This window comes from Scatophagus argus, chromosome 17, assembly GCF_020382885.2.
Source record: "Scatophagus argus isolate fScaArg1 chromosome 17, fScaArg1.pri, whole genome shotgun sequence".
Classification (NCBI taxonomy): Eukaryota; Metazoa; Chordata; class Actinopteri; family Scatophagidae; genus Scatophagus; species Scatophagus argus.
Window position 1 is genome coordinate 7,930,881 of NC_058509.1, and position 27,851 is coordinate 7,958,731.

Sequence of the window (27,851 nt, forward strand, 5' to 3'; positions counted from 1 at the left end):
TTTTCAGTGATGCTGATCCCGGATCAGCCACAAGCCAAAGATTACTAATGTTGCACCATCTCCACCACGTTAGTTCACAAACTGGAGAGCTGGTCAACCCTCACTGTAGGTTTTTATTGAAGTGTAATCACAGTGTTGCAGTAGGTCTGTAACGCCACGGGCCTATGCTGATGTCAGAGTGGCCTCGGGCGGTGTAACCTTTCACGGCACAGCTTTGTGTTGTGTTTGGCCTGTTTGCTGTCAACAGATTACGCGTTGAATGGGCTAAACATGGTGGGGGGAGAACCATGTTAAAAGAAAAAAAAAAGCAAAGGTGATTACTGTACATGAACCCAGCAGCGTGCGGCTTCCTGCAGTCGTGGATTATACAGTACAGTGCCAGTATAGAGCTCTTACATAAGGCCTGCTTAATCTGCGTGAGTGGGGGAGTCAGACCTCCCTCTTATGCATGTTTTATTCCTGTTAACACTTTTCCACGGTATATATTTATGGTTAATGTTTCCACGAATTCTGAGTCAAGCTGCAGCTGGCAAGTAAGAAGTTTTCCTGATTTACAATATATTTTAGGGATTTTCTCTACAGTAAAACTGACATGCAAAAGAAACACTGATTTTTTTATTTTATTTTATTTTTTTTTTATGAACTGCGTAAGTCACTCGTATAGGCCGGACAAAGTAAAGGCGAAATTAGTCTCCAAAATGAAGACGGTTATATTATGTGCAGTAAACATGACTGTGCACTCAGACTTAGCAGGTGAATCCAGGTTAAAAAAAAAATGTGCACACTCTGCTTCCTCGTTAAATCTCTCTAAATCCTAAAGTACGAGACACGGAAATTTATCATATAAGTCAAGAGGACATGTTGAGACACGAGTCGATAACGTGCTTTAATTTTGAAAGGGCCCCGCTGTGAGTCTGCAGCAGCAGCATCTCTGGAGTCTCTGGTGCAGAGTCAGAGAAGCTGCAGGTGCAAAGCTCCGACTCAACAGCCCTGCTGGACTCGTTTGGGGCTTTCAGTGACCTAGTAGGCAGGTTTCCCACGTCGGGTATTTCCAGGGATTTTCCAGAGAGAGAGCAGAAGAGATGACATGTTCGTGTAGTACATTATTACTACTTATTTTAAAGATATCTGGGATATTTTAGAGGGATTGTGTCTCATTTTTTCCCCTTTCCTCTTTAACTCCAGGAACTCACACCTAAAAGTACCATATATGAAGACGAGGACTTCCTCCAACTCGTCCAACTTCCAGGTGAATATGAATGATCTCACCTCTGGGCTGTCGTGGATTCGCGGATTACAGTCCACACTTTATGTAGTGACACCGATGCGTCTCGCACATGGTTACAGCTATCAATGCAAGCAAATTAGGAAAATCCATATGGTACATCTTTCTTCCTCTCTCCCACTCACACACACACACACACACACACACAAGCGTCCCCGCAGCAGCAGCAGCAGCAGCACGCTGTGTGGAACTAATTGATTACTACTGGAAATCATTTTAAAATCCTTTCTGGATCCTTTTTGGGGACGCCACTGTTCCGCTCACATTTTGTAGCATTTACAGCAGCCTTTTATGGCCCTGACAATCTATTAAAGTAGAACATTTTTTCACTGTATGGCTGTCAACTCACCTTAAACGAAAACTTCAGTGTAATTTCCCTGCAGGGACTTCAGGGTCAGTGTACCTGTATTCAGTTTGGACGCAGCTAACGTGTCTTTCTTTCTTTATCCTTTCTTTTCCGTGGAGGTTTTTACTAGCTACTCCAGCCTACATTGTGTCACTGCTTTGCTGGTCTCTGCGTTAGAGCATTTGGGAAAAGTCATCTCATTTGAGGCGTTAATTTACAGACAGGAGGACTCAGTATTTAGGAGACAGGGTTGCAAGATTTAATACTTGCTTCAATTAAGTTAGCAGATCTGAATGACAGTGAAATTAAAAAAAAAATCGCAACAATAGCAATTTTCGTTAAATTTAAACGGGTTAAATACACACGGGTCATAAAATGAAATGATTTCGTGAATTTTATTTATTATATATTTATTTTATGCCCTGTAACAAATGCAGACCTCCTAGTCAAACTTCATGTAATAAGAGAAATAAAGTGGCCTTATTTCAGTATTATAAAAACATTTTTTTAAAAACCCCGCTTTATTAATCCTTGTAAGGGCAATGGCAGACTATGCAGCAGCTTGTCACCCAGTTCGGACACACACACACACACACACACACACACACAGACAGAGAGAGAGAGAGAGAGAGAGAGGATTGGAAAACAAAACACGCATTATACACAAAACGTTTAAATACTGTAAGCTTAACATCACTACGCTTCAGTGGAAACGCTGGCCGTATGGGAGAATTTAAGTCATCAGTAGGAGCGAACATGAAGTGTTGACGTCTTGTTGAAACGTGTGTGTGTGTGTGTGTGTGTGTGTCACGGCCTGCAAACGTAATAGCAGCAAAATGATCCGCACTAATGGATCCATGTGTTTGGGAAAAAGAATCCAAATCTTGCGCGCCACACACCAACCTCTTCTCTGAAGAAGATCGTTCAAAAAGGCAGCAGCTGAAGACGTAAAAGGTGTGTGTGCGTGTGTGTGTGTGTGTGTGTATACCTTTATCTGCATTTTCTCAACTGCTGTCACTGTTCAGTCAGCGATGTGTGTTTGTGATTGGTGGATGAAGCAGTGGCCTAATTTTGACGATGCTGTGAGAGAACATACTCTCCATAACTGTGTGTGTGTGTGTGTGTGTGTGTGTGTGAGAGAGAGAGAGAGAGAGAGAGAGCGTGTTAATTAGGCATCACACCTCGCTGCTAACGCACTAATTGAAAGCCGGTGACGTCACGTCCCTCGCCTAACAAGCAGCAGTTAATGAGGAAAAAGCGACGAGGAAAAAAATCTGTTAAAACACACACATTGATGCATTTATCGTGATGTCTAAAATATTCTAGATTTTCTCACATAATATATAAATAAATAAATCCGTCGTAAATATATAAATCTCACACGCAAATATCTTCTGATGCCTTAAATAAAGGTGGAATAAAGAAACATATTGCTCTTATAATGAATTAAATCAATAAGATCCACAATCAGTGCCACAAATCTATAGATTTATTTATATAAATTCTCACATTTGATAAGTTTTCTGCACAATTAGGTGAAGCGTCTCTTGTCACTTATGTGTTTGTACTTCTGAGCAGTACATCAAACTAATTCCTGATGCATCTGAACTAACATGCTGCACTGTAGATAAATAGATTTTTTATTATTATTATTGTTATTGTTTAGGCACTATTTTTGAAGATGTGAATGTTTTATGCTCATAATATCTGAATAATGCTCAGGATAATGCAGTATTTGAAAATGGAAAAATGTCCATGCCTGAGAATTATTGATATTATGTACACATCGCCTGCCTGTGCAGTTAAAATAATTCCAGACTGGTCTTTAAAATGGACTGAAAACCTTCATATATGTTTATATAGCAATTGAGTATTTATCCCTACTGTATAGTGAAAGCATGTGTTCAGTTTTCAAGGGATTTCCTATTTGCATTCTGCTGTAATATTTTCTTTACAGGACTATTTGTGTAAATTATTCCCCTCAGTGCTATTTTATCTGCAGCTCGAAGCCACTCATAAAGATCTTTACTGTGGTTGTCTTTAGTTCACTGGATGGTTGCTTATAACGCTTTGTTTTGAATTCCTATAAGAACCCATTCACATTTCAGTCATATAAAGAAACACTTAATAGCTTGGAAAATGTGTTTTCCCAGCAGTATCCCCTGTGAATCTTTAGTCATGCTTGTTTTTCATCTCATTTCACTGAGGCGTTTTTAACACCATGCAATAAATCATCTGCACTAACACTCCAGATTTATGACTATTACTGTCATTATTCCCACCTCTTGAATATGTGGAAAACATGGTAAATTGGCTTTGTTTTGGTGAATTAGCCCTTTAAGCATCATTCCCTATCTGTGTGTGTCTTTACAGGTGTGTCGGAGGTTGCGTGTGTTCTGCTGGCAGGGAGCTGTGTTCGCAGGCCTGAGGGGTTGTCTGTTATCTTTGGTTATCTAGCTGTATGAGTGACGTACATTCTTCATAAAGCTAGATAACCGAAAGTAACAAGAATCCCATTACACGCCTGCACGGAGGAAGAGAACTAAGTTTGTGAAAAAACAACAACAACAAAAAAAAAACACCATCAGAGAAGACTGGACTCAGACGACGGACGTTGCCAACTGATGACGTGAAGGTATGAAGCCGTGTTGCAATAGGGGGAGATTTTAAAGGGAGGGTTGGGGTCTCCCATAGAGGATCTAATGTGTACCGGGAAATACAAATAATCAATATTTGAACTGTTGTTAAAAATACATCAAATGGGTTTGCTGTACAGACACAGTACCGTGGTAATCCTGTGGTTTGCTGGTGGACAGGATGACTAACAGGATGCCAGTTAGTTTGTGTGTGAGCACAAACTGTCGATCAAGAGGTTGAAAAGTCACACTGATATACACTCAAATGCAAAGTGACAGATAATAGATACATCTATCTACTCATACTGAAAGATGTGTCAGGGAAAATGACAAAATGATCTGGTGTTTCTTGGGAAACAGAATTATTAGCTGTGACCTTAGTGTGCACATAGAAATATTCCAACTAAGAGTATAGTAACAGATTTTAAGACACATTCTGTTGTAAATTAAGTAAAACAACCTTTCTGTCCATAAACGACATCCCACTGTTTTACTACGCTGGAATGAATCCTTTCCCATTCTGTTCAAACATCTCATTTCAGGAGGAAATTAGTCCCTGTAGTGAGGTACCACGCAAAGCAGACACTTTTTTACTATACAATGAAGACTGCAGGGCTCAGTTAAGGACAAGCATTTCTGACTGTGATCGACTAAATTCCGCCTCTTCCTTATGCACCAAGTCCCATGCATCTGTAGCTAGAAATGGTAAAATGTGAACTGACTGCCTAGCACTACAACACTTTGCACTCAGTCTTCTTGTATTGTGCCTCAGAGGTTTTGTGTCCTTCAGCTAGTTGTATCAGCTTTGCTTTTGTTTGTTTGTTAGTTTTTAGATTAGTGGCCTCCCAACTGATTACTAATCAGATTAAATTATGCTTTCCTGGGAGGACACAAAGTCCACATCTCGCTGGTTTGATGAAAAGATTCGTTATCACTGCAAGTGCAAAGTACTGAAGCGTTTTTCTATTTTTCGACAAGAAGAATAAGAGAGCTTGAATGGGATGGTGGGAAACGTTCTTAAAAAACAAAAACCTATTATTAGACAGACTTTAGTCCAGGAAATCTTGAATCTTCCCTTTTGTTTTATGCCTCTCTCTCTCACACACATAACACACACTCAGGAATTTCTTCCTCTAAGTGTAATTCATTTCAGGGAAGATTATGGCCTCAATCTGTTTCTAACAGGCTGTTAGATTATTGGCTAAATTTTGTTTTTAGCACAGTTTTCTTGCCTGAATCCTTTTTAGGAGGAAGATCTGTTTGTTGCTGCAGTCATTAGATGAGTTGTGAACAACACAACGGTTGAGACATGGAGGTGCAGACACACCTGCTAAAGTGTGGAATCACTGACAAACAGAGGGTGACTCCAAATTGAATTGTTTTTATTATGCATTTTATTAACTTTAAAGGCAGAATTAATAACCAAGAAACAGAGCCTCTAGCCTTATCAGCTTCACAGAGAAAAAAAAATACACTATCTGCTTTTAGTGAGTTTCAGGGTTTCATAAAGGGATGATAATGCTCATGTAGCTCTTCTCGGATTGTAGAGAGCATGTCCTACAAATGATGTGGTTGCGAGAGAAACAAAACAAAGAACACCTTGAGAGGCAATTAGCAGCACTTCACTTTGCCATCGTTTGGAGCCTCCAGCTGATGCTCTTGTGCAGTTGATTCTGCTGCTTTTCCTGCTAAAGACCTCAATGGACTTGGTCACAAACAAGGAGACAATGCGGGTAAAACAAGACAATGAGGCTATATGATGCGTCAGTAATCCAGTCACCCTTCTTTGATTTAAATTTGTCCAGCATGAATTGCATCTATGAAGTAGAAATCTTTTAAAAACTATCATTTTCAACTATCAACTGAAGTAGTGGAGCACAAAGTATATCCAACTGGAAAAAATCCCTTACCTCAGTCAAAATAAGTCTGTAAGATTTTTTATGTACTGGTCTTAAAATTCCAAATTCTGCTTCCCAATCATGTATCTGTTATAAAATACTGACGCCTGCAGCCTAATGTTATACTGGAGATTCATCCAGCTTTTTATATTTTAAACCTTATTTTATGGTAGACAAAGACATAAGTTACAAGCTCTTTATCTATGGACCACATGTGTTCATACTTGCTTTTTGCACCTTGAAATTGTCACACTACTTTTTCCCCACCCACACACACACACACACACACACACACACTTCCCAACTTGCTTCTTCTTTCTTTTCTATGCTTTTCCCCCTTCATTCATTTAATTTTATTCTTTTCGTTTTTTTCCCAGCTTGGATTCTCAGATGGTTGGTTCTGATTTGTATGCATTTGCATAATGAATGTCATTTGCATGCTCAGGGGCAGACCATACCATGAGAACGGCTGTGTTGTTTGTGTGTGTGTGTGTGTGTGTGTGTGTGCACGTGTGTTCATGCATGGGCACATGTGTGTGTGTGTGTTCGTATGTGTGCTGTGTATATTAAGGACATGTAAATTGCACTTTCTTTTTTTTTTGCACAAATAGACCATCACAGGGTGCTGTGTTTCGCACCAACACTGTATAAACACTTTGTTCTTCCTCTGTGTGTGTGTGTGTGTGTGTGTGTGTGTCTATATGTGGTGCATGTAGGGCAGCAATCTGATGATCATGCTTCTTTCTGTCTCTCCGCCTCCATCCCCCCCTCCACCCCCCATCTTGGTAACCGTTCAGCAATGTACCGACTAGAAGAATGAAAATAAGAGACTCCCTCGTCAATCCCATAATCCTCCTCTTCTCCGACCCCTCCCTTGCCAGCTTGTCCTCTTCTCCCACACGGCAAGTCACAGTCCTGCCACCATCTTAGGTGTTAAGACTGGCACAAAATGGCAGCTGAAAAAGGGGAACGTGGACAGCCAGCGCTGCACCTTCCCCCACTTCATGTTGGCCCCCACCGATCCTTTCCGCGCCATTGGTTGCCTCAAGACAGTGTTAATTACTGCCAGTGTGTTAATTGTAGAGATCGCCCCAAGAGACATGCAGGAACGGATGAGATAGGGGGAAAGCGTAGAGCCGGTGGCTTTTTGAGTGTCGGCAAGCTGGCATTTTTAAGGGCAGCTGCGGTTCCTGCGTCGCTTTCGTTGTGCCCGTCGTCACACTGCAGACGCCGACGATCGACCATTTTGTGGGTTTCCACACACGCTCTGAAAACTGTTTTTCGACTGCTTACTTACTTGGACGTTAATTAGATTATTCCAAGGGGTTTTCGATTGAAAAGCTCTACTGCTCTACTGGCATTTTTTCATGTGCATGTGGAGCATTCACATGATATTTACGCTGCAGGCGTGTGCAGAGAGCTTCGTTTGATGATGTGAGAAAAAAGAAAAAAAAAAAAAAACACCTACATGCTCCCTGACACCCACAAGGAGCCGTAATTAGCAACATAGTGGTCTCCATAAATCTCTGCTTGTTGTTACACTTCGTTCTCTCACATGTGCAATACATTCCTTGTTTGGCTTGTAGAAGAATATTTGTTGCCATATGGAGTATTTGACACGGTGTTAATAGCTTTCACTGATTTCTGAACTCTAGGAATGTTCAAACTTTGAGATTCTACTGGAAATAACCTTTAAATCATCTAAAAAATTACCCTAATCAATAATTGCAGTTAAATGAAAACCCTGTGTCTCCAACAGGGCAAAATTTCAGACCCAATTTTCAACTTTATGATCATGTATTTTTATGGGATGGGATTTAATTGGAAAGATCCTAAATTGACACAGTTACTTTTTTTTTTTTTTTTTTTGGAAGCAGTCAGTTTAGTCCGTTCAGTTTAAAGGGTTTTACATGTCTGAACTTTTAGAGAGGCATGTTTTCCTTCAGATAATGTGAAGACATTAAAAATCTCTCCATAAAAATTTACAGTTTGGAGATTGTTATATGACAGTGGCAGTTTAGTCGACCTTCACAAAGTGACTAAGCAGTGAGGAGGATCACCTTCTTTCAAACTGACCATTGAACTGTCACCACAACCTCCAGAAATGAGGGACCCACTTATGAATTTAAGGAGGAAAAAGCGCAGTGTAAATGAAGAACTGAGAAAGACTGGATGGAAGGGGGGGGGGGGTAGACAGACAAGGAGAGGGGAGCCTGCGACAGTGAGATCTCAATAGTGAGAGGCCGTCTTTGTGTTTCTGTGTGAGGTTTATTTTGGGGGGTGCAGGGGGCTCTAAGAAAGGAGGGGAAGAGGAGAGGGTGGGGATCCTATCCTGGGCCCTCAGACAAGCGGCACATTGTCCTTCCCAATGTGTGGCGGCACTTGTGGCGTAACGCCATTATTTAGGCCAGTGGAGGGAACGGGGGTCTGGAGACCAGCTTAACCAAAACTCCAATTAGACCCGGATCGTCCTGATTAATGGACGAGGGAGATTGGTAAACAATGCCGGGTATTGTTAACGTACCCCCACCACCACTCCTTCTCACACACATACAAACCCCTACCCCACTGGTTTCTTTCACTCAGCAGACCCTCCATCCCTAGTGCCTCTGAGACACACACACACACACACACACAATTTGTCTGTCATGCCAGTGCTCAGAAGCCTGCCATTAGCATGCTGCTCTTGTTTTGTAGTTTTCACAGCCTCAATGTAAAGTTTGGACTGATCCTCATATGCAAACTGGCATAAGTGTGAATTTTTAATCTTCCCATATATTCCCATGTATTTATTTTTAGTAGGTTCTTCATCAAGTTCATCACAGAACGTCCACAAAAACAAAAATAGTAAATTTCTGAAAAAAAAGGGATGACAATTCAAATTTAGATATGTCCCAATGTATTTAACATAAAATATGATTATAATGATTATAATTTTGAGTCAGTAACATTTAAGTTCTACATGGAGCGAAATGAGGAATCTTCCTTCAAAAGCAGCGCTGGGCTCATATGTTAATCCCACACCATGCAATGCTTGGCTCTGCATTTCAATACGTCCTACTTTATTGTTTTTTTTTAAGCATATGCGCTGAATAATTAGCCACCACATAGTCCAATCAGGGGCATGCCAATGTGGGGTTGCCATGGCGACCCCATCAATTCTTAGCCCCCCCCCATTTCCCTCCTTTTCCCCTCCACCCCTCTAACACCCCACCACCACATCCTCCTCCTCCTCCTCCTCCTCCTCCCTGGCTGCAAACAGGACGGTGAAAAATAAAGCGTGGGAAAAAACACTTTGGTGGCTCAGACAATGATAGTGAGAGCGAGGAGGAGAAGGGGGGAGAGGGGAGACAGGAGGAGAGGAGTCGGAAGAGGAGAAGTATGTGTGATTTTGGTGACTGGGAGAGTGGCTTGTGTCTACACTGGCAAATATAGACATGTTTGTTTTGGAGTTTGGTGTTTTTGGGGCTTGTAGGGAAGATTTTACCTCATCTGTCAGGGTTATTTGTTTGTGTTAAAAATGGCAGTAGAGGCCACTCAGAAAGTGAAACAGTGAATAGCGACAATGGACTTGTGATAATTTCTGCCTGCATGGCTTAGCTTAGACTCCCACATATGTTTGAGTCTGTGCACATGAGCCATGACTAAAAATGCTTCCACATATTCAACATTGTCATACAAAAATCATGGGTCTTTGTCCAGAAAGGCTTGTTTCCAAGTTAATATCGAATATGTGTGTCATGTGTTGGACTAATTGCATGCGTAGATGCAGTACCTTTGAGCCTCATTTAACCAAGATGGCCTCCTGGGATCTATATCTTTTAGTTGTCTCTAGTCCTCTAATGTAAATGCAGTGAAGTTGAACACAGTAAAATCAGGGCAACTGGGGAATTGTTGGGATTTTAGCCAACTGGTTCACCAACATCATTTGAATAAAATAAAGGTATTAGAAATACGCACACATAACAGATATTCTGTGACTCCACATACTGTATTTGTATTATTAGCGAGGAATAGAAAAGCTGTACGAGGAGGTTAGTGAGTTGAGAAGACTGTAGATAAGTGTGAGTTTGATTTATGTTGTAGCGTATTAATAGGCTGTTTTTAACATCTCCTCTCTTTTCTTTAAGGTTTCTGATCAGTCTGGAGTTGGGAATCACCTGATTGTTGCCTCTCAGCTCTTTGGACTGTGGCTTTGAGCCCAGTGATGTTCGATGCATACAGGACTACATCATTAGCCACTGACACACTGGAGGAAACAGACTGATCGTGTGAAAGCAGCCATCTCTACGACTTGACAGACTACACAACCTGGAGTTAAAGCTGGTAGTGGATGCATGAGTCACCATTTTGTGCAGCTACTAACGAACATGAATGACGGCAGAAACACGCCAGAAGATTCTGATACAAGTGGACAACCTGATAAAGGACAGCAAAAATGGACTCTGTGTGTGTGTGTGTGTGTGTGTGTGGTGTGTGTGCTGTACACTGTGTTCTTGGGAGGTTCTCTACACAGCTGTTCAGGCAATTTGTGCTAGATTTTCATGTAGGTCAGAGCTTAGATCTCTCTCTCTCACAAACACACACACAAAACGCATACATTGATTTTTAAAATAAGTATAAAAAGGTTAGATGATGTTGCTATAGTGTACTGAATTATTAGTATTATTAGTTTTAAAAATTTGATCCTGCTTTTATCTTAGATGTTGAAATGTTTTCTGTTTTTTTTTTTAATTTTTGCATTTTCATTTGTTATTTCTTCTCACCTTTCTTCAGAATCCTATTTGTGTTAGTATTATTTCTGCTACCAATTAAATTTGTGCATTTGTCTCGTGTAAAACTGTCGACAATCAGTCTGCTGGACTGAATTACTTGAAGAATTTCAAATTGTTTTTCTAATGCAATGTCAAAAATGTATCCTGGACTTGATCTATCAGCCACAATATTTTTATTTATTTATTTATTTTTTTTATCAATCTTGCAGATTTCAGATTTCATTACAGTGTTCATTACATTTCTTCATCTCATAACTGTATGCAGCATACAATTATATTTAACAGCCACTAATCACATACAACACATTTCTTTTTTAGGTAGAACTGCATATTGGATCATAATTTTAATGGAACTTTTTACACTTATCAAGTTGTAGTGTATATTTTTTTAGTGCACGTCTAATCAAGAGAGCTACTCTACTCTCTCACTACTGGGAGAGTTTTGGGCAATCAGACCTGCAACTTGTTTATCTTTTAATCTATGCAAAAGAATTTAATGGACATGGGTAGAAGGTTATGTCATACTTGCACTATTTGAATTAGTGTTTGCACATGAATTGTGTTGTTAAGTTTGCACATGAGCAGCTAAGTGTACGGGTTGAGTTTGTGTCGACAGTCTGAGAGAAATGTGATGACTTGTGTTGTTTTGCTAACATGCACTAAATGAGCACAGGTGCAATTTGTCAGTTGCGCTGTTATTGAAGTGTGTTTTTCTTTTCAGCAGGTCTGCGTAAGTGTTGTCTTTTCATTGATTTAATCAGTCATTTCACGGTCAGTCTCAGAGACTAAAATCTGGATACAATTCCACATTTCAAATCAGTTCCTCTGACAGTGTAATATGAACTTGAATGCATTGACTTTGGATCCAATGTGAAGAACTTATGAGTATGTTTGCAAAAGGTTTTACGCAGTTTGAATACTATTTGAAGGGAATCACGTGATAGATCATATTATATTGCACTATGAGCTACTGTTTCAGGAGCCTTATAAGCATGATTTGCACATTAGTTACTGTTAACGTGCTGAATATTTGTACTATGCAACTGTTTCTACTGCAGTTAATCAATAAAAGTATGAATGTTTACAATGAGATAATAACTGCCTACGTCTATGTTTATGTGTTAAAATGTACATCATGTAGGGTGAGAGTGTGAAGGATCAGCCGTGGCACAATCAATATTTCACAGATTCGTTGGACCATCAAATTACGTCCATATTTACAAAACTGCCCCACGACTCTTCTGCAGCACATCATCCGCCTATCTAATTCGACTATGTATGGATGATAATAAATAAATGAATAAATAAATGCCTCATTTAGTTCACTTGACACTGGTAGCGTATCAGGCAGTAATGTGCTCAACAGGATATATTAATGTATTTTATCCTTAACATTATGTGAATATTCACAAAAACTGGTAAGAAAAAAAGAGAAATAAACCTTGGTTCTGACTTTTTAACAGTAAGGCAATGAAAAAATTATACTTGTTCTGCTTCGGCCTTTACTGTCACCACAGTTAAACAGAAGCTGGTGGTTTGCCTTGCTCAGTGAAATGCCAGTGATATTCAAAAGGACAAAAAGCTCTCATACGTTCCTACCCAGCAGTTCCCAGCAGATTCGAGACTGGAGCCTGCGACTTTACCATCGATTCTCATGCACTCACACATTTGATCTACACTCATTTATATAAACACTCATAATTTCTGCAAATTCTGTTAAACCCCACCAGTGTTGTCTGTCATAGAAGATGCATTTTGTGATATTTATGATGCCAGTAGTCTGACTTGTTAAAAGATGATTTCCCTTTGCATTACGCACATATCAGACCACCTTGTTGTGAATTTAAGAAAGGACTTAATATAAAGAGTGGTTCCTCTTGGATTAAACGGTCCTGTGACATGTTAGTTCAGGATCAGGACATGGTTGTTCTGCACTATAATGAAAGAAATATTCCTGTACAGATATGTAACTGATTGATTTACATCACAACAGCCTCGTTAGAAATGTTTGAAGGTGGAAACACTCTAGTAGTGAACAGGGAACAACATCCTCATAAACACCATGACTGATCAATGTTTACACGCGCTGTACATTCACAAAGGAGAATCTGAGTCACATCTGGATGATGTGTGTGCGAGAGAGTAGCACAGCTGCTCTTGAGGAGGTGCAGGACAGTGGTTTCAGCTGCACACAGCATCGAGAAACATCTGGAGGAACGAGCTCCTCGTTCAGCGCACAAACACTCTGGGGTTTAATCGAGGGGGAGGAAAAAAAAAGGTTTCTGAGCTTTTGTTTCACTACAGATATGAACTGTCCACAGTAAGCGGTGCTCACTGAGGCATGTGTAATGTGCACAGTTCTCTGTCAGGTGAACGGGAAAATTATAACCATAGGAATGATTAATTAAATTTGATGTTTTAAAAAGATAATTCTTTTGTTTTGCTCTTCATCCATAATAATTTATCCTGCACTACTATCAACACTTTAAGATTGTATCTGCACCTTATCCATTCCATTTTGCACCTTATCTGCCTTTATCTATGTCATGTATATACTCTGCTTTTTTTTTATAGTACTCAGTTATTTTTTTATACTACTCCGTTATTTTATATTTTGTGTGGTTACTTGATACTTTTGTTTACCTCTTTGTATTGCAACCCTGGCACAACAATTTCCTGCAGGATCAATAAAGTTCTTATCTTATCAGGCTGAGGTTTTCCATGATGGAAGGGGGTCCCAAATTATCAGAATGACATACAACATTATTTGGGTTTTTTTTTTGGACATTTGTGGCACAACTTTGCAGATAATAAGGACATGTCACTTGACATCAGGAGTGTTTGTACTGACTAATAAAAAGACGCCATCCTAGTATAAACCTGTGCTCACTTTATTTGCAGCCAGAAGACCACAACTTTGTTCAGACTGGGTGAACTTTTTTAAAAAACAAAGAATTAGCTTTGGGAGTTTTGTTTGCATGTAAAACTGATTATTGTTGCATGGTGTAAATAACTTTAAAGATCAACTTAACACTAAAGTTGAAAAACAGCAGCACAGATTGGTTGTAGTAGCGAATTTGGTTATGATTGAAATTTATTTGATAAATAACTGGAAAAGTCCTCAATCATGGTATAATAAAACAAAATTAAAGCATTTGTTTGTAACTTTTTTTTTTATATCCACATTTTACCAGATAGAGGCTAAGGTGATCTACCCTGTTCCATGTTTCTGCCTTTAGTAAGTTAGAATTTAAGGGCTGAACAGTTCGTAGGTGAAGTTTAATTAAAAGACATTAAATCAACGGGCAGTCATCGTACAAGACAAACGCCAACTCTGTTGTTCCTCTCACAAAAAAGTACAGTAAATGTTTATGTAACTGATTTAGGACAGACGTGCTGCAGTCTAAGCAATGACCTACATTGTTGCCTACAAAGTTAATTTTCTGCACTCCTGTGATTGCTTTCACTAAAGCTGAACTTTGACTAACCTGCAGTACAAATAAAGGTAAACTAAATAAAAATGAATAATGTTGCATCAAGCTGCAATATGGAAGATCTGATTTAAAAAAGATCTTGGCAGTCGCCCCAGTGTGAAAAACACACAGTGCTGGTATCAGCTGTACAAATTATACAGTAGACTGGATTGTCGGCTACAGGAGCCTAATTACAGACTGATCAAGACAACGTCTGGTTAGATACAGTCTGATTCCGACAAGATAAACACACTTTCTCAGTACACTTTAGGGTATTTGCAGTAAATTCCAAATAGTTTTTCTTCAGATGTACAAAAAAAACCCGCAAACTTTTAGTGTGCCCAAATCTTTTTTTGACTGGCAGTAATTGTATTAAAAGAGAGCAAAATCCCACTGTTGGTGCAAGCCTAAGTACCACTGCAGATCTTGTAAACATAGGAATTTGTATTGTTTTACTGAAGGTAAAACATAAATCCTGAAAGAATGAGAGAGGGGCCATATGACAGGTAGGCCCTCTGCTGCAGTCGGCTCTGCAGACCAGCCTCTAGACAGCAGGAGAGCTACGAGCACCGTCTGATTATAATGGAATCAATAACAAAACAAAAGCTCGTGTCTGGGAGGAAAATCGTGGGAAGTGCCACAGAGGGCCTGATTAGCATTCTGCATTGCAAGTCCCAGTGGGCCGTCTCCCGGAGCCCCCCAGCCCAGAAGTGAAGAATGGCGGCGCGGGAGGGGAAGGGGCAGAGATGGAAGAGAGGTTGCAGAGGGCCAGACGGGGGATGCGGAAAGTCAAGGAAGACAGCTTCACAAAGACAAGGCATGGTGCTGAGGGTGGGGTGGCGTGAAGGGGGGCTGTTGGAGGGCTTGAGGCTGCCACCGTGAAATCAGGCAGTGTGAGGGAACTGGGTTCAAGTTCAATGGCAAACTCTTGTCTGCACGATGTCTAAATCTGTCCAAGTCTACCTGTTACTGTTGGGGAAACCCGCAGAAGATCATAAGCCCTCAGGTTCTGCAGATGCCTCAATGAAAATGAAATGAAGGGCTTCACAAACAGATTGGCTTCATCTTTTATCTCTCAATCTGGAGTGTGAAGGTCAAATTTAATTTAAAAACATCTCTTGAATGCAGTGGTGTAAGAAGTGTACTGAGATTCATATTCACACTGAGCGAAAGTATTTGAAACCTCTTTTGTGGAGCTGCAACAATTTTCATTTAGGTTATTTTCTCACTTAATCGCATATTCTGTGAAATGTCACAGTTTCCTAAAGATCAAGTAAGCGTACTCCAATTGCTTCTTTTGGCCAAGGATATTCTACATTACTGTCACGTAAGAAAAGCAACTCATAAAGTAAGAGGCTGGAACTACTGTATGGGGAATGTTTGCTAATTAAGCCAAAAAAAATACCACTTAAATGTAAAATAGTTGATCTTCTGTCGGTCGACTAGGTACTAATTAATTGTTTTAAAAAAAATAAAGTACTAAATACTTGGATATGAAAGAAGGACATGACTAGATGAACAGAACGATACAACAGCAAAACAACTAACAACAAACTCAGAAGAACCATACAGTCCATCGTATTAACACTGTTAACTTTAGCTGTAAAAAGTTATTTATCAAGTTATTTGTTTAATGTGACCTCAACTTCTCTACAGTTCTCTGCCATAAATGGAGATGTTATGTCCCACAAGAGGCCTCACTTTATGCACCAGCTTAAAAAGTCTGGTGAGGCCATGGTACTTGTGCAGAGCTTCTGTGGAAAACTCTGTGTTGTGGTACAGCTACACAATTGGCCTCGAGAGAGGACAGTCAGAAAGAGCTGTGTATAAAACATCTATGCTATATGTCTGTGTTTAAAATACTGAAATTCATTTTTACAGTTACTGAATGTGTAGAAATTAGGGGTGTGTTGAACCCCAATACCTGTACTTATTTGGTAGTAAATGAAATAGACAGCACTGTTTGTTTGTCAAGTACTAAAAGTTGGCATCAAATGTTGCCTCAGATTTTCAGTCTTCTTTACTCGTGCCTGAACTGGACTGCGGCAATGACGACAGAAGACAAAATACTGTGAACGTACAGCTTAGCAGAGGAGACAATGCTTCCAATTCGCTTCGTACAAATTTAGATTTTTTAGCTTATTTGTAAAACATAATTGTATTTTATTTAAGCAAACTTACTGTATGAAACATGATTTAAAATTTATTCCTTTTGTGAAATGGGTAATGTGGGGTTGTAGAAAAACACGTTAATACTTTTCAAAGTATGAAAATTATTTTGGTATTGGTATTGTAAACTCGGCTATTCCATTCATCCATAATGCGCAGCATGTCAATATCTCTATCATTATGAAAAACAAACATCTTAAAACACTGTAGAAATTACACTCCTCTGCCTGTTAAAAGGTCAGAAATTAAGCGTGACATGAAGAGATCTGACCTCAGGGCAGGCGGACAATGGTCACTTCCTCCCTAATTCACTATCTCGCCACACACAATTGACTGTTTGAATGTGTGTGTGTGTGGAGGAGGTTTCTCTGTATGACCCTCTTCGATGGCCTTTAAATCCACAAGTTGCTTGACCTCTGATCCCTTTGATTGCTGTTCTGTGTGCTTGCAGGCCTCTGGGATTTCTCATAAAGACACCTGGGACATCCCGCTGGTTAGTCTTTATGGAGTCACACCCTCCTGGTCTAATACCATTAATTCTTGCTGAAATGGAAAGTCGGTGGTGAATATAGAAGTAAGAAATACTCAGATTACGTTTGTTAATGAGGTGATACCACAGCATAGAAATACTCCGTTACAAGTAAAGGCCCTGCATTTAAAATCTAATTTAAATAAATGCATTACCAGAAGTACCAAAAGTAAAAGTACTCATTCTGCAGAAAGTAGACATGTCAGTGTGTAAGCACCGTTTTTATAGTTTTAGATGGTTGAGCTGTAGCTACTTTATCTTATTTATATGCAGTTAAAAAGGTAGTTCAGTCCAGTCCAGTTTTTCAATGGAGAGATCAATCAATGTGAGATGATTTTGGGGGCAGGAAAGAATAAAAAATGTTTTAAACCACAAAGCCCTTTTCATTTTTGGACTTTTTAGACTCTAATCTTTGACTTATACTGAAATATTATATCATCTTTCCCCATTTTGGAGAAGTTTAGATATGAAGTCTCCTGTCAACAACTGCCAGCGGCTCACTGATATCTGAAATATGACCACATCTGAACACTGCTTTTATGCAACTGATCATAAGGAAAATTAGTGCTTCAGTCTTTACCAATACATTATAATTTATGATATAGTTTCTTTAATTCCAAGCGTTAATCTGAAAGGTAAGTTTTTCTCTCCTAACTGTAAATAAAAATATATATATATATAGATATAGATAGAATATAAGGAAAAAAAATGAAAATATTCCAGTAGGCCGAGTAAATATACTTAGTTGCTGCAGTTAATGATCACATGAAGCAACAGGAGCATAAAACACTGTAAATTAACTACTCAGCATAAGATTCCAAAGCGTTCAACATGAGCGATATGATGTGATATATGATATGATATGACAGCAGCTGAAAAACGTCAGAGATTTTGGAAATGTTAAATACCAGGAACACTTCAATCCTAAACTGCAGAGTGGTGGTGGGATTTTGGTGGTGGGTGGGGTCGGCGGGGGTCATGGCCAGATAAAGAGGTTGTTGACCTGCTGATTTGCTGAGTTTAACCTCTTGGCCTCCTTTTTGATGAGAGGCTCAGAGGTTGTGACTCAGTCAGGAGAGGTCAAGGGGAAGTCTTCCCCGGACAGCCAGACAGGAGGATGAAGTGTGTCGTCCATAGTCAGCAGACCATGGAAAATTATTTCCACACCAAGTGTGCACAGACAGACACACATCTAAACTTAACAGTTTTTTTTTTTAAATAATGTGGTAAAGAAAAAAACAACACAGACTGACCACACTGGGTTAAAAAGAATGTGTTGACTTCTCCTTTTTGTCAGATTACCACATATTGTTTAGCTTATGAATGTGTGACAAAGATCATGCATGGGAATGCCCCATTGAACCGCTTTACACAAATGAACATTGTCCGAAATTTCTTCCTGTGTTTAAAAGTCATCCACTCACTGGTTTCCCACAAAAACAGTCTAGTGGGTGCTATTGAACATTTTGTGAATTATCCCTCTACTCTCCAAGAACACTGACAGTGGGTCGGCGGGCTCGATGGGAAAACAATATCTTATAGATGACGATATAAAGCCGATCCATCCAGACGAACACACAGGCACAAAACATGGATAGAAATCAGCCATGAGTATGTCATGGCACGCTGGAGGGTCTGACTTCTTAATTAGACATATAAAAAGGCTGGGTCAGACGGAGCAGACAGGCAAATAAAGGCAGGCGAGATGAGGCCCTTCAAACTGTCTGCGTCACACTGTGGGTGTGTTTGTGTCTGGGCAGAGCTGTGAGAAAGTGTGTACCGTGTCGTTTGCATGTCTGAGTCTCGGCTGTGCAGGTCTGCGTCTGACTGCGTGTTGGAATGTGTCTGTCGGGCACATGTGTGTGCATTTGTGAAGTCATGTGAACGTGTTTGAGGTGTATGGAAATTCTCTGCCATTCAGGAGGGTTAGAAGCTTCCCTCTCAATGAAAAAGAGTAAACACAACCTGTGAAAGCGATCAGGGCGCCAAAGAAGATGCCTGCATGTGTCAAGTGTTTATTTTTGTCATTTTCTTCAGTTTTTATTATTATTTTTCTTTTTTAAACTGGAACAAAAACTGTACTCTAAGCCAGAGGCCCACTTTCAGAAATGATTAAATAATACTCCAATACCTTCTGTGCTCTGTACTAAACCACACTGTGTAGACCAGTAAGTCCCAAGGACGCAGAGACTCTGACATGTTGATCAACAGAGTGGAAAAGCAGAAAATTCATTCTCGAGCCAGACGAAATTATGTGAGACTAGTTTACAATTTTAAATCACGATTGAATTTTGAAGGCATCCACAATCTAATTTTCAGGCTAATGATAGAGATTATGGTATTAATCTCTTTACAGTGTTTCCCCATGCATAGACTTTACTTGTGCGGCCTGTCCAGGTATCTTAACTGTTATCAAAGCATATTTGATGACCCATTTTTAGCATTTTATCCATCCGAGAGATAGATAAAAACCAAAAAAAGAAATCTCTTTCCCCTTGTGCTGCCTTCCCACTCTCTGCTGTTTAATGTAGGCCAACTTAAGATATTGTCTGTAGCTTGTAGGTGAAAAAATCCAAAATGTGAGTTGAATTTTTTTGTAAAACATCCTGCTGTCAGTCAGAAAACAGAAAAAGGTGAGCAGATTAAGGTGGCCCATAAGTGAAGAATTAAGAAGAATCACCACAGTTATACTGTCAGTGCAATCAGATTGGGATATTAGTTTTTGGGACAGGTTCAAAGTCAAACTTTTCTCAAATCATTGTTTATTTACCAATGTATTACTGGATATTTTTAAAAATATTTTGGGGGGCATTTAGATCAGTCAGAGAGAGTGACAGGAAATGGTGGGGTGAGGGAGAGAGGAAGACACACAGGCGAGACTCAAACCCAGGTTGCAGCTATGAAGGGATTTCAATGTTGTGTACATTGGATGAGCGCACTAACCCACTCCGCCATCCGTCACTCCAATCAATAGATAATTTTAACTTCCATCAGCAATGAAAACATTTCAGCTGAGAAGTAGAAATGTCTTCAATGACTGATGTCCTCTCCATTTTTAGCATCTTTCCCAGCAAGCTAGCAGGTAATACTTGATTCAAAATGATTCCTCACAATCTGTTTCTTTCATTTCAACACAGCACCCTCTGCAGGTTATTAAATACCATATGATTCATTCCAAGTATGAAACATCTGCAGTCTAAAAAGGGATTTCAGGTACGAGAACGGCGATCTGCACCGTGCATGTGTTGCCTATCTGGGCACATCGGTCTAGCCTCCAATATGTTTAAACTATGTTAAGTGCATAAGAGAGGGTGAAGAATGTGTCCCAATAAGTCATTCATGGACAAAATAAGTCAGAACAACTTATAATAATCACCTCTTCTTCTTACTCACTCATTGTTGCCTCCGAGCAGACAGGACCCAATCAATCTGAACTGGAGTCTGTGGGTGAGAACCAAATGGGAGCCCTCCATTGCAGCTGCAGCTATTTGTTGTCTGCGAGACATAGACGAGAGGTCAGAGGTCAAATAAGTTCACAGGAACTCCAGGCTTTCACATGTTAATGCTTCTGAGGGGCACAAGAATAAAAAGAAAAAAAAAACACACACAAAGGTGATTATAACGTTGTCCGGACGCTGTTTGTTTAAATGTGTCACAATCACACATTTGATGGACATTTTGTACTTGACTGATGGATGTGAAGCACTTTGGGATGCCAAACATTCAAAACTGTCCTTCAAGTGAAATGAAAATATGGACTTGAGCAAACTCGAATGAGATGGTGGAGAAAATGAGAATCAAGCAAATGTCTAAATAAAGAAAAAAAAACGTCCCCAGAAGCCACCAGAGCACCATGAGGGTCATATTTAGCTTTGTCAAAATGTGTTTTCCAACATTTTCTCACATCTTTTAATATGCAATTGTTGCCTCTTGTCAGTGTCATATTTTTGTCTCAACAGCAATACATTGCAAGCTTCTGTTTGAAAATGTTAAAAACACAACAGTCGATATCAAAAAGATAAATGTGAGCAATTTTCTCATGTTAGATTTTAACCACAAGCGTATGTTGATTTAAAGTCTAAATAATGTGGAGCGCTCTTGCAATGGGACTACAATACTAACCCATCACAGTGTGTCCAGGTGTAACCATAGCATTCACTCCATCTGACCCAGCCTTTTTATATATCTAATTAAAAAGTCAAATACAGCATGCCATGACATACGCAACACAAGATTCAAGTCTAGCTGGGCCCCCCTTCTCCCTCTCCCTTCATTTCTTATCACATCTTTACTGTACACTTCATAATAACTGCTTAAAAGAAAATAGCATGAACCAAAATCAGACAAATGATGAATCCGATTTGTTTTGATTCCATCATAACTAACAATGAAGCAGAGTGTGGATGTGGTATGTGCGACGGATTGATAATCAATAGTCAGTTTAGAGGAACAGCTGTGAGAATGAGGAATATGAACGATAAGAACTCTCAATGATCAATGATCCTCAGGAGTTTTGCCCACATGACATGCAGCACACTGACTGAAACAGAGGCTGAATATTGAAAAAGAGGCAATTCCCATGCAGTCATTTTGTTGATACAACTTCAGAGCGCCCCCAGCTGGAGCTTTGGAGCACTGCAGGTACTGAGGCTCTGACAGCAGCATCAAATCACTGTGACCAAAGGACCTGCGCAATTTTCAAACGTAAGCTGACTTGTTGGTATTAAGCCATTTTTTAAATTATTACGGTTATTATGATGTTTTGCTTCATAGATTAAAGGACACCTTGTAGTTTACAGAAATAATTTATTTTGCTTTATATTTAAATACTTAATAATAGTTAATATTTAAAACAGCTGGCTTAGTTTTTACTATAACAGCAAATAAGTATCCAAGTACAGTAACCAAGACCTGTTAAAAATGCATTTAACAGTAAGTAACTTCAACAATAATGATAAGGAATACTGCTTTATCTTACCACCTGTTTACTGTATATATTTAAACAGTAGTTCACAAACTGCATTCAAGCTGAATCTAAGGATTAATGTAGTGATTAAAGACATAAAAAGGAAGAAAAATTAAATTTGTGCTTCACAAAATTAAACTTATTTTTGAAGATTTTTCTTTAATTGTTTCTTTTTTTTAAAAAAAAAAAAATCATCTATAGTTTTATCACTGCATAGATTCATTGATTAGATTCATATGAAATCACCTACAAGGCAAAAATAAAAATAAAAATAAAAATCTTGGTTGTATGTCTTTCTTCTCATAAATGTAGTTAATGCAAGTGGTCACTAACACAAAAAAATGGTAATGCTAATACTATGGTATTAGAGCAAACTAACACTGTGTGATTTGATCAATTCTTTGGCTACAAAATTTTTAAAAGCTATCAAGAAACTGACAAGCTGTTTCTCAGTATGATATGAAGGGGTTTCAATTATTTTCTTTGGGTTGATCGAATGCTCCCAAAAAAAATGTTTCTGAAGTAATAAAACTCTTCGCTCCCACAGAAGTGTTTCCCATGCAGGCTGCGTCCTCCATATTGCCTCTCCATGGGTTCAAATTATAACCTATTTTGTTGCTCTGTTTTCACACGGCTGGCTGTCAATCAGTCCTCCCACCCCCAGCGCAAATTGCTGCAGTGTGAAAACAGCCACTCCCTGTGCCCTGTGGGTCTAATTGGCTCGGATTAAAGAAGCCATTATATCAGTGGAGCTGATCTGAAAGCCGAGCTGCCGACTGAAGGCGGCCCACACTTTTTCTTTCTTTTTCTTTTTTTTTTTATCATGCTGAGAAACTGATACAGCTTGCACATACACAGCACTCCTGATGTGTGTATGAAACCGATACAATGATCTGTAATGACGACGTGCGTCATCACAATAACACGAGATATATTTGGTACTGTGAGACGGTTTTACTCTGCAGAACAGCCCAGCAGGAGGGAAGGATGAAACGTTACTGGCTCACGGTGAACTGGTGTAGTTAATCAATTCTGCTGAATGCTTTGACTGTAAGCTGTGACTTGTTTATTTTGTTACGTAAGGAAGAGAAGAAGAAGAAGAAGCTGCTGAGAATTTCATATGTCTGAAATATGACAAAAAGTAATGAATTAAAAAATTGCTTGCTGTTGGCCATTTTTACAAAATAAAGGACATAGAGCTCGACCAACCAATCAATTGGCTAACATCAGTGTGTCACAGATACATGACAGTGGTGTACAAGATGGCCGCTAAATAAGAAAAAAACTGCAGTACAGAAATGCCAACAATATGCTCGAAGTACTTGGAAACTGAGAGATTTTCATGTCCCATTGAGTCCAGTTTGTCATCACGATTCAAATTTATTAATCCTAAGTATTGGTTTATGTTATGTATTTATGGAAAAATAAATATATTGGCTGATACACCATTATTTGCTATCTTTTTTGTAAGTGTAAAAAAAAAATTGTCTTGTATCAGTCAAGCTATTAAAAGATCTGACAGACTGATGTTACCGTTAGCTTCTGGACCAACATTGATTCGATAGAGTAAAGAGAAAAGAAGAAGCTAAAGAAGTTTTAAAAATACAAACAGGGTTAATGAGGCTAAGGTTTACAATAATATGAAACATACAGTATATGTAGTACTAGTATTCATTGCAAAACAATGCAAGGAAAATGCAACATCACCACAGCGCCGATGTTTGTTGCCTATTCTACATGTTTCTTTTTGTTGAAGCATTCATAAATAAATACTGTGGCTTTGTCGTTTACAAATAAACATCACTGGACAGACTGTGTAGTTTCTTTCAGTTTCACCCTACAATGTGGAAGTTTTATTCTGATGAAGTTCCTCATAAATTTCATAGAGGATCCTCCTTCAACTCCCGGTCTTCTTGAAGCTTTATGGTAAAGCTCGAATTTATGACTTTCATAAAAGAAAACTTTCAGAAAATGTTCCATTTGAGAAATGGAAAGAAATCATTTTAGAATATATAAACGATTAGAAATATCTTATAAAAATGTAAAAATCTGTCAGACAATTGTTGCTTTTCAGATTGTACTTTTTTAAAGTCATACAAATCTTTGCAAGGGGAATGAAACTTGATGATTGTAAGAGGCATGTTAATGGTAGAGCCTTGAATTTTTCACCGATGTGAGAAGACTTGACCGCTTGCATTGATAAAGCTGGCTTACACACACACACACACACTCTTTGCTTGAGTATATGCCTGCATATTGGGGCAGCAAATCCAGAGGAAGAGAGACGCTGCTCAAACCCCAAAATACAAAACACTCTGCATTTGTCTAAACTGAAAGAGGGAGACAAAAAAGCCACAAAGGTTGTTTGTATCCCAGTGAGCAGTGATGGTGGGGTGAAGGGTTGTGGGTAAAGCTTGGTCCTGAGGTTCCCAGCGAGCTTGGCCCGCCTTTTCAACTTCTCCTCATCCTTCTGTCTTTTCAGTGTACGGACAAACAGATCTCCTGAAGTCCTGCACCGTTGTCCAATTATTACGGATACGTTCACTGAAAAATCACTTTCTGTTTTGCCGGAATATCTGTGGTAAATGTGGTAGAATAAAAAGAGATGTCTTAGAATAAAAAGACAATTTCACTGTCTTGTTTTAGGGAAGAGACATAATTTTGATATATCTAGGAGTCTCATTTGAACAAAAAGATCATCTCATGTGGGCAGTACATGTGGAATAAATGGCTGACAATCTTCCTTTGTCAATGAGCAGAGCAACACAGTGCTGAAACCATTCGTCAATCAATCAATTAGTCAATTGACAGAAAATCAATAATATAATATTAATAATTATTATTATTATATTAATTTAGATCACGCACCAAACTAAAATTATAAATTATAAACTAAATATTTTCTTGCTAGAGCTTCTTAAATATGAACATTTTTCATTGTAGCGTTCAGAATAATGCAATTTGGACTATTTTATAGACTAAATAATTAAAAAAGTGGCTGAGAGGTTGATAATAAAAATCATCAATGGTGACTGCATGTTGCACTTGCATAAAGGCATGATTATTTGACATCTTATCAGCAAAATATTGTCAAAAATCTAAAAAAATATGCCAGCCATTAAAATAATCTTCAGTGACTAGTTGCAGATCTGGCAAAGAATCGAAAACAAATATAAATCAGTCCTTTTCATTCCCCACACCTCTCTCCTCCCCCTGCAGTTCACACCAGCGGTCATTTTTGGGTGTCAAGGACCTCGCACTTGGGGTTTTTGGGAGGAGGGCCCTCAATTAGCGAGCCACGCGTCCTCCGGAAGAAAGAGGAACTCCATGAGGAGTCCTTAACGAGTGGCCTCTGTTCACTCTGCTCTGACCCTGTGACCTTGGGGTCACAGGCCACAATAAACTACCATCTGGAGCTGTGTTATCGGCTCTATGACAAAAGGGGATGGACAGCAACCCTCATGCATTCAGGCCGAGCTGCGTGATGCTATGGAAGGCCTGAGAACGGCAGTCCTGCTCCAACAGAGACGCCTTTCTGAGCGTCCGACTGGCTTGATGAATTCAACTTCACCCTCTGATCAGGTCTGATAATGTGGACCTGTCTTTTTTTAACTGAGCTGCACCAGAAGGAAGAAAGGTTGCACCCATGCTCTGCACACCAGGGGGGCTGCCTGAGACTACTATAGTCCTGTAATTTTAGCCACTGAGTGGCACTAACGTGGATCTGTTTCAGGATAAATGTTTTGCTCAGTGTTGCTGGGAATGAAGGCTCCACATGAAACTGCCATCATTCGTGTTTTTGTATTTTGCTTAAAGACATTCACACACACACAAAACTTTTTCATCATTAATACTTGAATGATTAAGAAGTTTGTTTCAGAAGTTTTTCGCAGTCAAAGATTAACCTAAACCTATTATAAATCATTTGCAAAATTACAGTAAACCATGGTGGGTAATAACTGTGTATACTTACTGTACTTAACTAAAATTATGAGGTAATTGTACTTTACTTTATAGTTCCATTTTCCGCAACTCTGCAATAATCGCAAGCAACAAATTCTTCTTATAGGACTACATTTATTAGACAACTTTAGTTACTAAGTAATTTGTTGATTATATCATAAATTATTACTCTGAATAGTAGATAAAAATATATATTACGATGTATTATTATAGATATTAGATAAGACTTTAATGATCCCCAAGGAGAAATCTAGCAGTTTGTAAAGTTATTAAAATTAGTCAACACATTAAATTGATGCACATGTTAATGCATCACCTGATCTAATTCAATAACATAATATACATTATTCTGAGAAACTGCTCTCAGTACAGAGTGTTTTTACTTTTGGCACTTTTTGTATATTTTGATGTTAATACTTTTGTACTTTTTATTCTAAGAGATTTTGGCATTGATGTTTTTACTTTTAAAAAAATACTTTTTCCACCACTGCTGAACATAATGAAATTCCAGGCTTAATAATTCAGTTGGGAGTTAAAAAATGCCCTCAAATCACTCATGAGTAGTCTGACTTACAAACCAAAACCTCAAAATAACATACAACAGATAAAGACAGTGAAAGCTGGACATCTTTGCATAATAAATAAGCTACTGATAAACAATTGTATTGATTATTAAAATTATTTTGACTATTTTCTTCTGTTGAATAACTGCAAGGAATTGATTAATTGTTCAAGCACAAACTGCATCACAGCTCAGCTTCAAATAAAGGCTTACTTTGGCTGCAAAAAGGGCCTGCAGGAAATTTTGTAACCCATTTATTTAGACAGAGGGAAGGTTTTGATTTGTACTCAGTAACATGCATTTATGTTTTTATAGTCAGGCATTAAATCAATTACAAATAGTTGATGACAAAATCACAAATACTTTAGACTAAAAATAACTTAATTATCTATTAGGATGCATACTGTAAAGTATTACACAGAGTAATTTGTAGGTTACACATAACAAATTATACAGTACGTGCAATCTTTACATTAATGCAAGTGTACAGTGAGTAAATTGAGCTACTTTGAGGAAGGAAGATAGCGTGTGTTGGCCACTCCTACAATACTGTGCCTTCATTTAACATCACATGTACAGCAGTTTTACAGTTAACATCCTCCTAAAATTACTGTTCCTAAGTGTTTGCCATCCATGCATCCATCTCAGTAATAATCACTCTTGATAGCGGCGTTGTTTTGAGATATCAAACACCTCACTGTTATCAGACATTCCTCCATTTCCTGCAGTTCCAACAAATCACGGTTCAATGCTGCCACCTGGTGGTGGAATAACTGCGGCTGCAGTCATCACACAAAACGTGCAGAAGCGTGTTAATTGCTGCTGTTAATTACACGTGACATCTAGGCCTGTGTCAAATTTCAACGCGGCTTGTCTGTGGGCTAAAATGAATTATTTGAGTTGAGAGGCTAAAATCTTCCTTCATGACGGCCTCAGTAAGAAGCTAGCTTCATCACCTGCGGCAGGTAACACACGCACAAATAAATCAGGGCACCGGCTTCTCTTCCTCACGAGAAGAGATTTTAAATTTGACAGTTGAACTATTGGTTTTAACTTTTAACACCCTTAACCTGCTACAAACACAGACTTACCTACATTGTGTTGCTTTCTCTCAAGTTTTTCTCAGTTTTCCGGCAGAGTAACGACAACGTAACGCAGCGCTTCCGCTGCTTGTAGTCGCACGCGCGCACTATGACGTGAAAGTCACCTGCCCTTAATTGTATTCCGGTTGTTGTTGTTGTATTATTAT

General features: G+C 38.9%; 2 long non-coding RNA genes across 2 annotated transcripts; one reads left to right on the top strand and one right to left on the bottom strand.

The window, feature by feature from the left end:
* The first annotated feature begins 1,089 nt into the window (after nt 1-1,089).
* LOC124074996 lies at nt 1,090-12,207 on the top strand. Its single transcript, XR_006845943.1, has 3 exons — nt 1,090-1,249; nt 4,005-4,266; nt 10,296-12,207. It is a non-coding gene; the product is annotated as an uncharacterized LOC124074996 (long non-coding RNA).
* Nucleotides 5,508-27,783, bottom strand: LOC124074997. The gene is made up of 3 exons (XR_006845944.1): nt 27,694-27,783; nt 20,505-20,606; nt 5,508-5,972 (listed from the first exon to the last, which is right to left on the bottom strand). It is a non-coding gene; the product is annotated as an uncharacterized LOC124074997 (long non-coding RNA).
* Between the last annotated feature and the right edge of the window lie 68 nt (nt 27,784-27,851).